Genomic DNA, 10,618 nt, shown 5'->3' with positions numbered 1-10,618 from the left:
AGAGAGAGAGAGAGAGAGAGAGTGTGTGTGTGTGTGTGAGCGAGCAGTGAGCGAGCTCTCAAGATTTCGATGGAGATGGAGACAAAGAGAGAGAGAACGACTGATTTCTCTCGTTCTGTCGAGTAGAAAGGGAGAAGGAGAGTTCGTTTGCAATTTGTAAAAATAGAGGGATGTGCTTGCAAATTTTAAAATTTTCGTTTTTAATAAATGACTTGACGTGCGGAAGAATGTGCGCCATTGATTGACTGAAATCTGACGGTCGAGAAACATCAGTTTCTCAGACGTTTTTTGAGACGGACGTCGAACCGACCCCATATATATGGGTCAGGTTCAAACGACAACCATTTCAACACACATATAGACAACGTGTTTTGTCTTATATGAGCAAAAATGTTTGGAATGGGCTGATTTTTTGTGAGGATGATCTCTGTGGTGAGGAGATCATCTTTGCCAAAAATCAGCTCATTATGAAATTTCTAGACCGTCCAATTTTTGTTGAAAAATTGTAGACCGTCCAATTTTTGTAAATCAATTTTGATGGGGTTACAAGTTTTGGAATGGGATGATTTTTTGCCAGGATGATCCCTTCATCACAGAGATCATCCTCACAAAAAATCAGCTCATTCCAAACATTTTTTCCCATATAAGACAAACACGTTGTCTATATGTGTGTCCCAATGTGTGTTGCAGGAACCCAACCCATATATATATATATATGTATGATCAAGGGCTGCCGAACCGTTCCCATATATATATATATATATGATCAAGGGACATATGAAAAAACAATGTAATATTAACAAATTTTCAAAATATGGGTTAGAAGTTTCGGATTGAGCTGATTTTTTGTGAGGATGATCTCTATGATAGGAAGATCATTCGGGAAAAAAAAAAAAATCAGTCAAATCTGAAACTTCTAACCCCCATTAAAACTGATTTCGAATATGGATCGTCGATTTTTTGCTAATTTTTGTCAATAATTTGTAAATCACTTTTGATAGATTTAGAAGTTTCAGATTGAACTGATTTTCTGTCAGGATAATCTTTTCATCATAGTGACGATCCTCGCAAAAAATCAGCTCAATCCAAAACCTCTAACCCATATTTTGAAAAACCATTATTTTTACATATGTTTTTACATGTCCCTTGAACCTCCCCCATATATGTAAAAACGATGTAACATTAATAAATTTTCAAAAGATGGGTTAGAAGTTTTAGATTGAGCTGATTTTTTGTGAGGATCTCTATGATGGGAAGATCATCTAAAAAAAAAAAAACTGTCCAATCTGAAACATCTAACCCCCATTAAAAAGTGACTTAAAATGTGGACCGTCGATTTTTTGTTAATTTTTGTCAAAATTTGTAAATCACTTTTGATGGATTTAAAATTTTCAAATTGAACTGATTTTTTGTGAGGATGATCTTCTCATCATAGTGACCATCCTTACAAAAAATCAGCTCAATCCAAAATCTCTAACCCACATTTTGAAAAACCATTGTTTTTACATATGTCCCATGAACCGCCCCCTATATGTCTGTTGTCCCATAACATCTATGTTAGCTTTTATGTTTGAACTCATCGAAATCTGGTTCGACTTGCACTTCACCCAAGACATCACCACCATCTCATGAAATATACAAGATGACTCAGACGATATTTTTTTAAATCTCGACAGAATCACTGAAACACAGTCAAGTCAATCGTAATTTTGTTTTGTTTAATTAAAATATTTTTTATTTAAGTAAATGTGTAATGGTTGAAAACTTCAATTATTAGGTGGTTTTAGAGCTTCAAGGAGAAGCAAAGGATAGTTTGGTTATCTTTGTGATCTGTTTTGCTTTTTATTCTATCCAAGAGTTATGTGATTGATTGATTTTGTGTGTGAACCACGGTGCGAACTTTTGCATACATAACATTTCGTCGATTAACTATACATCTAACAGGTAGAATAGCCCAATTGTTCCAATTTTGGAATAATAAGTTTCATCACATCTATCATTTTAATGGTCAAGATTCGTTCTTTCCCAATATATGATTTAGCTTCAAAGACTGCGATACAAAGAACTTCGGATTGGGCCCAATGGCCATGTGTGAACATCGACATTAAGTTTCTACATCTCCATGGATTATGATCCTTAGAGGTTTGCAAAATCAATTTCAATTATCTTATTAGTTCAAATTTGTTGTACCATGGGCAAAGTAATTCCACAATTGATTAGGTACAAAGGTCAAAATAAGATAGATTGTTTGATTTCTCGTAATTTACAAAAGTAAATGCATTATTATTAATATAAATTGATACGGACATGTCTTGATGCTGAGGGCCCCCTGTCGTGGCATTGGTTAGAACCATAGATTTTTTTCCCTCGGTATACACAATTATACATCCCCCTACATATTTGCAATTCTGTATCCCGAGAAAAAGAATCTATGGTTCTAACACATGCCACATCAGGGGGCGTGTGTCAGAAAATCATTATTCTTACTAAACATCATCATTTTAAGTTGTTGAGTCGTGATTTTCTGACGCCCCCTCCTACACACCACCTGACATGACATGGGACAAAATTATAGATTTTTTCCCTTGAGGTACACAACTATATATCTCCATGAATACATACAGTTGTGTATCGCAGTGAAAATAATCTATGGTTCTAACACATGCCACATATGGGGTGTGTGACAAAAGGGGGCGTCAAAAAATCATAATTCTTAGTCATTTTCTATGAAAGAATACTCAAACATGATATAAAAATAGAAAAACTCAAATATTTATTAAAAATAATTATATTACCATTTTCTTTACTTCAATAATTATTCTAATAAATCAAGTTGTTAATGAAATTGTTGAAATTTAAATTAAGATAGAATATTGTGGGAGCATTGATGATTTAAAGTCGTGATAATATGACAACCCCATCACAGAATCGTAAATCATTTACCTCTGGATATTTAGAATCATAAATCTTTTTCTTGTGTATCCCAAGGCAAATGATCTATAGTTCTATGATGTGGGTGTTTGTCAGAGAGGGGAGCATCATATTACCACGGTTCGATGATTTACCAATACTTCCAAGGGTTTTAAATAAGAAATTTCATAGATGAAGGGCAATTTTCACTACCCAAAATCAAAGATAAATCCTCTTAGGATACCCATTTTAGAAAACTATGTGCATAATTTAACAAATTTAGGTTGTGAGAGCAAATGTACTAAAATCAAGAACACCTAAACTTGTTTCATGGGTCCTGCTTTGATAATGTGCCCCACCACACATAAAATCATTTACGAGATTTACTGATTCCTAAGAGAAATTTCATCTTTTTTAACTATTTTATTTGATCCGATCATTTGATAATAAAAATTATAACAAACAGAAAAGAATTTATGGCTTGGATCATGTATCAACGGTCAATCTATGATAAAAGATTCCATCGGAGCAATTATTTATTCCAGAAAGGTGGACCACCTATGCATCAATCAACGTCATCCTAGTTGATTGGCTATGATCTCCCAATGTGTAGAATCTAAGGGTGGATAATAGCCATGATGTGGGGCCGTCAATTGTAAATCATTATGATCTAACGGGCGTGATTCAAAAAAATATGAAAAAGGTGGCTGTCCAAGTAGCCAGGACCCATCAGGCTTTGATGGACCGTAGAGGCACCATCTCGTTATCCTTCCACTGTCATGAGCGGGAAGTGTTCGCTGCTCTGTGAAACCAGCCTTACGCAGTATCCTCCGCTCTAAGAACCATTTGACTCACGCCTTCGCAAGAATCAACTAGCTCAACTCACAACTTGGAACGGGCGAGTCAGAAATTGCCTCAAACCAGTCCTGACCATTCAGGATCCAACCAATGTCCAGCCACCTTAACGCCCCCACTTGGGTTACAAGCGAACGCAACCTCGCTCGGCAATTTGAGATACCAGGAACGCATAGTATAAAGATCTAAGAAGTTATGCTTTTGGCCGATGTGGGACTAAATGTTCTGCTTTTGAGAAGAACTTAAAAACCTTGATGTACAAAGAGAAATTTCGCTGTGTTGTTGGACTTCATACCTTTATGATCAATAATACACACATATCATCAAATTGAGTGACCACAGATCTAATAATATGTCTCGAATATCTCTGACCATCTGATGCAGATCACATCATGAGATTGAATAATTGATTTTGTGTGGTTTCAGTTTCAAGGAGAAGCCAATATAATGGAAGGCTAGGATTTGTTAAGTTAGCTCCCTGATCAGTTTTGCCTTCAATCCATCTAAGAGTTTTGTGATTGATTGATTGATTGTGTGATCAAGAGTGAGAACTTTTATATCCATCGCATTTTGTGATTAACTATGCATCGGAAGGTTAGGATTTTTCAAATTGGTCCAATTTTGGGATATGATTCATCCAAAATAAGCTGCATTACATCTACCATTTGAATGGTCAAGATTCGTTGTTTCCCATATGGTTGATCCAAAAATGTGAGATCACTTTTAATTTGTAAAGAAAATCCAAAATTTAATTAAAACAAAAAGAGAAATTTGACCCATAAAATCTATGTTCACTTTAAAATGGAGCTTAATGTATATATATATGCATATTTATCCTTTGATCAATCTTATAAAACTTCTTTTTAAAGCATGAATCTGCATATATTTAAGATGGAGTTTACTTATCTGTTGATTTTGTTATGAATTTGGAGATACCTGTTCAATACGATTACGAAGAAAATAAATAAAAAAAAACAAATTAAAGAACACCAAGATTTACATAGTTTTGCAACAATGCCTACGTCGATAGGCGGATCCAAACTTCTTCATGACGAAAACAAAAGGAGAGCAATACAAGAAATAACCACCCGAGATTTTAATTCCAAACCCAAACCCTAAAACTCTTGTGCACTCACTCTCTCAAAATCTAGAAGAAGAAAACCCTAATCTTTAAAATATCACAAACATTGATGTTTATATTGTTCCAAAAGAAAAACTTATCCTTACCATCAAATAAGAAACATAAGAAAAAGATTTGTGGTTCCATGCATCCAGAGGTAAATGATCTACGGTTCTGTGATGGGGGTGTTTGTTAGAGGAGAGCATCATATTATCATGGTTCGATGATTTACTAACACTTCCAAGGGTTTTAAATCAGTAACTTCATGGATGAAGTGTAATTTTCACTACCCAAAATCAAAGATAGATCCTCTTACAATACCCATTTTAGAAAACTATGTGCATAATTTATCAAGTTGAGGTTGTGCGAGCAAATGTACTAAAATCAAGACCACCTAAACTTGTTTCATGGGTCCTGCTTTGATAATGTGCGCCACCACACGTAAAAATCTTATCTTATCCTCAACTCGATTTGTAACTATCATTTATGAGATTTATTGATTCTAAAGAGCAAATTCATTTTTTGAACTTAACTTTAATTATTGGATAATGTTGTACATTAGGAGGGGGGGGGGGCATTTTTGACGTGGATGTGTGTCAGAATCATAGATGCTTTTCATCGAGATGTTCTGATACACATCAACGTCAGAAATGTCCCCTAAGATGTACATTTCAATGTTACTTGTAAAGAATAATAATTGTATGTTCTCTAGATCGTACATGTGTCCAAGCCGATTAAGTGGTACCCTGAGTAAACCAGTAAATCGAGTCTTATCCAGCAGCAGGGTAGATCAAGGTAGCAGCGTCTAACTTGGCAAATAGGGCAGGGTAAGGCAGCATGAATGGAAACCTCATCTGCTTGGTAGGGCAAGCCTGGTCTAAAGATGCATAATTTCGGAATGTCATATTGAGACCTAAAATCTTATAAGAGATCTCAGAGAGTCATATTCTGTTTTAGATCCTTAGAATCAGGGGATTCATCGTAATCAAATTTCGATTAAAAGGGAAACCCTGATTTGAAGGATGGATCTATAAATAGAGGAATCAATGATGGAAAATGGGTTCAAACTTTCTACTTCTAGACTATTGTTTTCTATGCAACTCTAACTTAAGCGTTGAAGGATTATTAGAAGGAACCACATTGGTGCTTACAGGAAGGGCAAAGGAGCTACTTCAATTCAGTAAAGAAGAGTCGATCGAGGCATCACCAGGTTCTACCTCTACATTACTCCAGCATGACTCTTAACCATTTTATCTGATCATATGCTTTGGTAATAAAAATTATAACGAATAGAAAAGAATTTATGTCTTAGATCATGTATCAACAGTCAATCTATGAGAGAAGATTACATCGGAGCAATTATTTATTCGAGAAAGGTGGAGCACCTACGCATCAATCAACGTCGTCCTAGCTGATCAGCTATGATCTCCAATGTGTAGAATCTATGGATGAATAATAGCCAATGATGTGGGGCCATCATGAAATCATAACAATTGGATGTACCAAAAGATCTAACGGTGGTGATTCATCAAGTAAAAAGGTGGTTGTCCAAGTAACCAGGACCCATCAGGCTTTGATGGACTGTAGAGGCACCACCTCGTTATCCTTCCACTGTCATGAGCGGGAAGTGCTCGCTGCTCTGTGAAACCAGCCTCACGCGGTGTCCTCCGCTCTAAGAACCGTTTGATTCAAGCCTTCGCAAGAATCAACTAGTTCAACTCACAACTTGGAACGGGCGAGTCAGAATTTGCCTCAAACCAGTCCTGACCATTCAGGATCCAACCAATGTCCAGCCACCTTAATGCCCCCACTTGGGTTACAAGCGAATGCTACCTCGCTCGGCAATGCGAAATATCCAGAACGCATATTATAAAGATCTAAGAAGTTTTGCTTTTGGCCGATGTGGGACTAAATGTTCTGCTTTTGAGGAGAACTTAAAAACCTTGTGTACAAAGAGAAATTTCGCTGTGTTGTTGGACTTCATACCTTTATGATCAAATAATACACATATCATCAAATTGAGTGTGTCGACAATAAATTTCAACGGATCTACCTCGAGATTCGTGAAATAAGATCGCAAATGATTTTATTGATTTTTTGATGAAAAGTGGATACAGATCTCAGTGTTTCCTCTGATTAACAGTCAAATACAAAGATAGTGATGATGATGTATGTAGCTTTTCTTCTCTCCGAGCTTCGCGCTTTATCGGCTGAGAAGGTTGCTTGGGCGGTGGCTTTGTTTTGTGCTTGATCTTCTGTGGAGGCTTCTGTAGATCTTCTTCTCTCCGGGCTTCGCGCTTTATCGGTTGAGAAGGTTTTCTTGGCTTCCGGAGAAGGGCTTTATGCTTGATCTTCTCTTTAGTCGGAGTCCGGATCTCTGAAGAACCTTGCTTTGTCTCTGGAGGAGGACTTGAGAGCTTCTTCTTCTCTAGAGGGAGAGCTTCTGTCTTCTGAGAGAAAGTGATCCCGATCCCCTTCTCAATGAGAGAGGCTCTTGTATTTATAGACTTAAAGGTAATTTAACTTTCCAATTATACCCCAACTTAAAGAGGTTTAATTGATTTGTTTAAAAGGCTAAATTTGTCCAAATCCTATTTTAAGGATTCTATGGATCATTATTGGGCCAAATTTATTTATTTGGGTATAAGGCCCAATATTTCAATGTGTGGATCACTTGTATTTACTGGATCATGGGCTTTATCTGCGAAAGTCCAAAACCCAAGCTTGTAGGAGGCACATTTCCAATTAATGGACTCAATTTGGATAGGAGGCCCATTAATAATTTATGAATTTTTATTTATAAAATTTGTAAAGGCCTCCTCAAAATTTTGGTGCCTACAAATGCCCCCTCAAGGTTGTTTATTGAAAACGTAGTTGAAGATGGTACATCCTTGACTATGTTGATAGCTAAAATTTGGAGAGCATCCCCAACCATGTGTCCTTGAAATTATGCTTTAGAACTACCGTATGTGCTTAAGAATTTGTAGTTCGGTTTGGACAATTGAGAAGCTCAATCTTTTTTTTTTCATGGGATATATTTGGTAAGGAATGATGACGGAGTCTCATTGAAACAAATAGTTTGGAGTTCGGACCCTACACGTAGAAGGTTAGGGCCCATCACAAATTTGGCTTAGAAAATTGCTTTGGTAGTAGGTACGTGTCATATAAGAATTGGACTTAGATTCGCTTAAGCCCATTAAAATGTTATTGTACCCAATTACTTAATCCTCTAAGGTTGGGTATGCCACGTACATCAGAAGTATGCAATCAAAGCCCTTGAGTTCTTATTTTTTAAAGAACAAAACCCATTAAAATGTTTCTGTATTGACTTTTTTTTTTTTTTTTTTTTTAAACCGTTCCAGCTATCACAAACAGGCACGTACTTCTCACCTCCACTACTTTCAATTTGGGCTTTAGATGTATTGGGCCACCTCAACCACTTTCAATGTGGGCAATGATTTGGGCTTTAGATGTATTGGGCCATAAGGTGAGCAAAATTGCTTAAGTAAGATTTGAATCTTACTAAGTTAGTAAGCCTAGCTTACTATCTCTTTTTTTTTTACTGATTTTTTTTTCACGCCTCTGTACTTCTTCTTCTTCACGTCTCTGTTGTGTTCAGCCACGTAGAATCCCACTCCTCTTTCATCGATTAGTTAGGATTCTCTTTCAATTTGGAGGTTTCTCTAGCTAAAATCCCATAGATTATTATGATCTCTCTACGGATCCAAGAAGTTGAGTTTGTTAGGGAAACTCCTTTGCTTGGGGATTAGTGATATAAATAAGATCTGGCGGAATGTTATCTTGGTTTGTGGATGGTTTAGATGCGCCAAAACACTGGGCTACCATTGTTGGGTGCAACATTAGCCGATCCAAGCTTATGTGCCAAAGAGAATCGTCAAAGTACTCAAGAGTATAAAGGCAACAACAGCAGTCATGGCAGAGATGAGGTAGATTCGACATGATAATACCTGCAACTAAGGTGCACGGCATCTCCAGCAATCACTTCTCTTTCTTCAACTCTTCTTCATCAAACCTTATCCTTTTCCAACTCCTTCTCATTATTTATTTATTTCAAAATTTTTTTTTTTTTATCTTTACAACCATCTGCTTGCAGGAAATCCTTAAACACCTTTCCAAAGTAGATAGGAGTTTGTCTTCATCCCAAACTCAAACACAGAGAGTTTGATCTTTAAAGAAACGCCACACCCTATATAATAGTGATTGAAGATCACTATTGGAGAGCAAATTCTCTGAAATATTGGTGGTTATGACTTCTCAAGAAGGATAAATCTCTCTACTCTTTGTTAATGTCAACAGGTTTAGGTGGGTTTGCCGAGCAGATGAAAAATGGAGAATAGTTGATGTACTGTTGAAAGAACCTAGTGACCACAACAACGGGAGATTGGCTCATGGCGACGTCTTGAGAAAATTCTTAGAGGCATCTAATGATTGTGTTGATCAAAAACAAGCAGCAACCTCAGCAGCCAAGAACGTTATGATAACCACAGAACGGTGGTTGTTGATGGCTTCAATTTCATCAATATTTTGCTTTAATCATCTTCATCATAGTACCCTGAATCAGATCTTACAATCTTTGGAGTCTCGGCCTCCTGAAGATGATTCCCATATGTTGGATGCAAGATCATTTCTGCAATGGAGCGCATAGTTTGCTTTAATCTCACAGTATTGAACTAAATCAATGTGTTTGCCCTTTCTATTAAACAAAGGGGTTATTTTAACTTCAACAAAGTCTTTTCAATAAGGTCCACAAGGTACTATTGTGGTTCTGATTTGGATTTTCTTCACGGCCTCATGCATAGATCATTGTTTTTTGATCCGGTTCATGGTGCTTGAAAATTTGATATTTTGTTTATCTTACTTCATTGGATTCTTTTTATGACGTTGCTCTAACATACACTTTTTTTTTTTTGCAGTAACTTTAATCTTGGCAACTAACAACTTCAATTTTCGTTATCCTCCCAAGATTTGTACACGTCGAAGAACCATGCGACGAAAAACTTGTCCAGCTAGTTGGCCAATCTCTAGCGCAGCTGTTCATCAGTAGTGCTTAGGAGGTGACAACGTCAACTAGCTGACAAACGTCAATTGGCTAGAAAAATCACTTGACGCCGGATTTGTTCAAGCAGAAGAACCATGCGACGAGCTATTTGTCCAACTAGTTGGCCAATCTCTAAAGCAGCTGATCATCAGTAGTGCTTAAGAGTGGACAACGTCAACTAGTTGACAAACGTCAATTGGCTAGAAGAATGACTTGACATAAGATTTGCTCACACAAAATAACCATGCGACGAGTCATTTGTCCAGTTAGTTGGCCAACCTCTAAAACAACTGTTTATCAGTAATGTTTAAGAGTGGATGACGTCAATTGATTGACAAACGTCAACTGGCTAAAACAACCGTGGTACGCAAGCTTTATGATCATAGAAGATCCATGCGACGAACTATTTGTCTAGCTAGTTGGCTAACCTCTAAAACAACTGTTTATCAGCAATGTTTAAGAGTGGATGACGTCAACTGGCTGACAAACGTCAACTGGTTAAAAGAATCACGGTACGCAAGTTTTATGCACGTAGAAGATCCATGCGACGAACTATTTGTCCAGCTAGTTGACTAACCTCTAAAGCAACTGTTTATCAGTAACGCTTAGGAGTGGATGACGTCAACTGGCTGACAAACGTCAACTGGCTAAAAGAATCGCAGTACGCAAGCTTT

At 36.9% G+C, this 10,618-nt stretch overlaps 2 non-coding genes across 2 annotated transcripts; both read right to left on the bottom strand.

The window, feature by feature from the left end:
- Positions 1–3,609: 3,609 nt before the first annotated feature.
- Positions 3,610–3,916, bottom strand: LOC147402353 (signal recognition particle RNA). The gene has a single exon (XR_015178968.1).
- Positions 3,917–6,421: 2,505 nt separating this feature from the next.
- Positions 6,422–6,728, bottom strand: LOC147402352 (signal recognition particle RNA). Its single transcript, XR_015178967.1, has one exon.
- Positions 6,729–10,618: the final 3,890 nt, after the last annotated feature.

This window comes from Akebia trifoliata, chromosome 5 (assembly GCF_017979445.1).
Source record: "Akebia trifoliata isolate Shusen 1 chromosome 5, ASM1797944v1, whole genome shotgun sequence".
NCBI lineage: Eukaryota > Viridiplantae > Streptophyta > Magnoliopsida > Ranunculales > Lardizabalaceae > Akebia > Akebia trifoliata.
The sequence above is the reverse complement of the archived record's forward strand: the minus strand, read 5'-3'. Positions and strand labels throughout refer to the sequence as shown.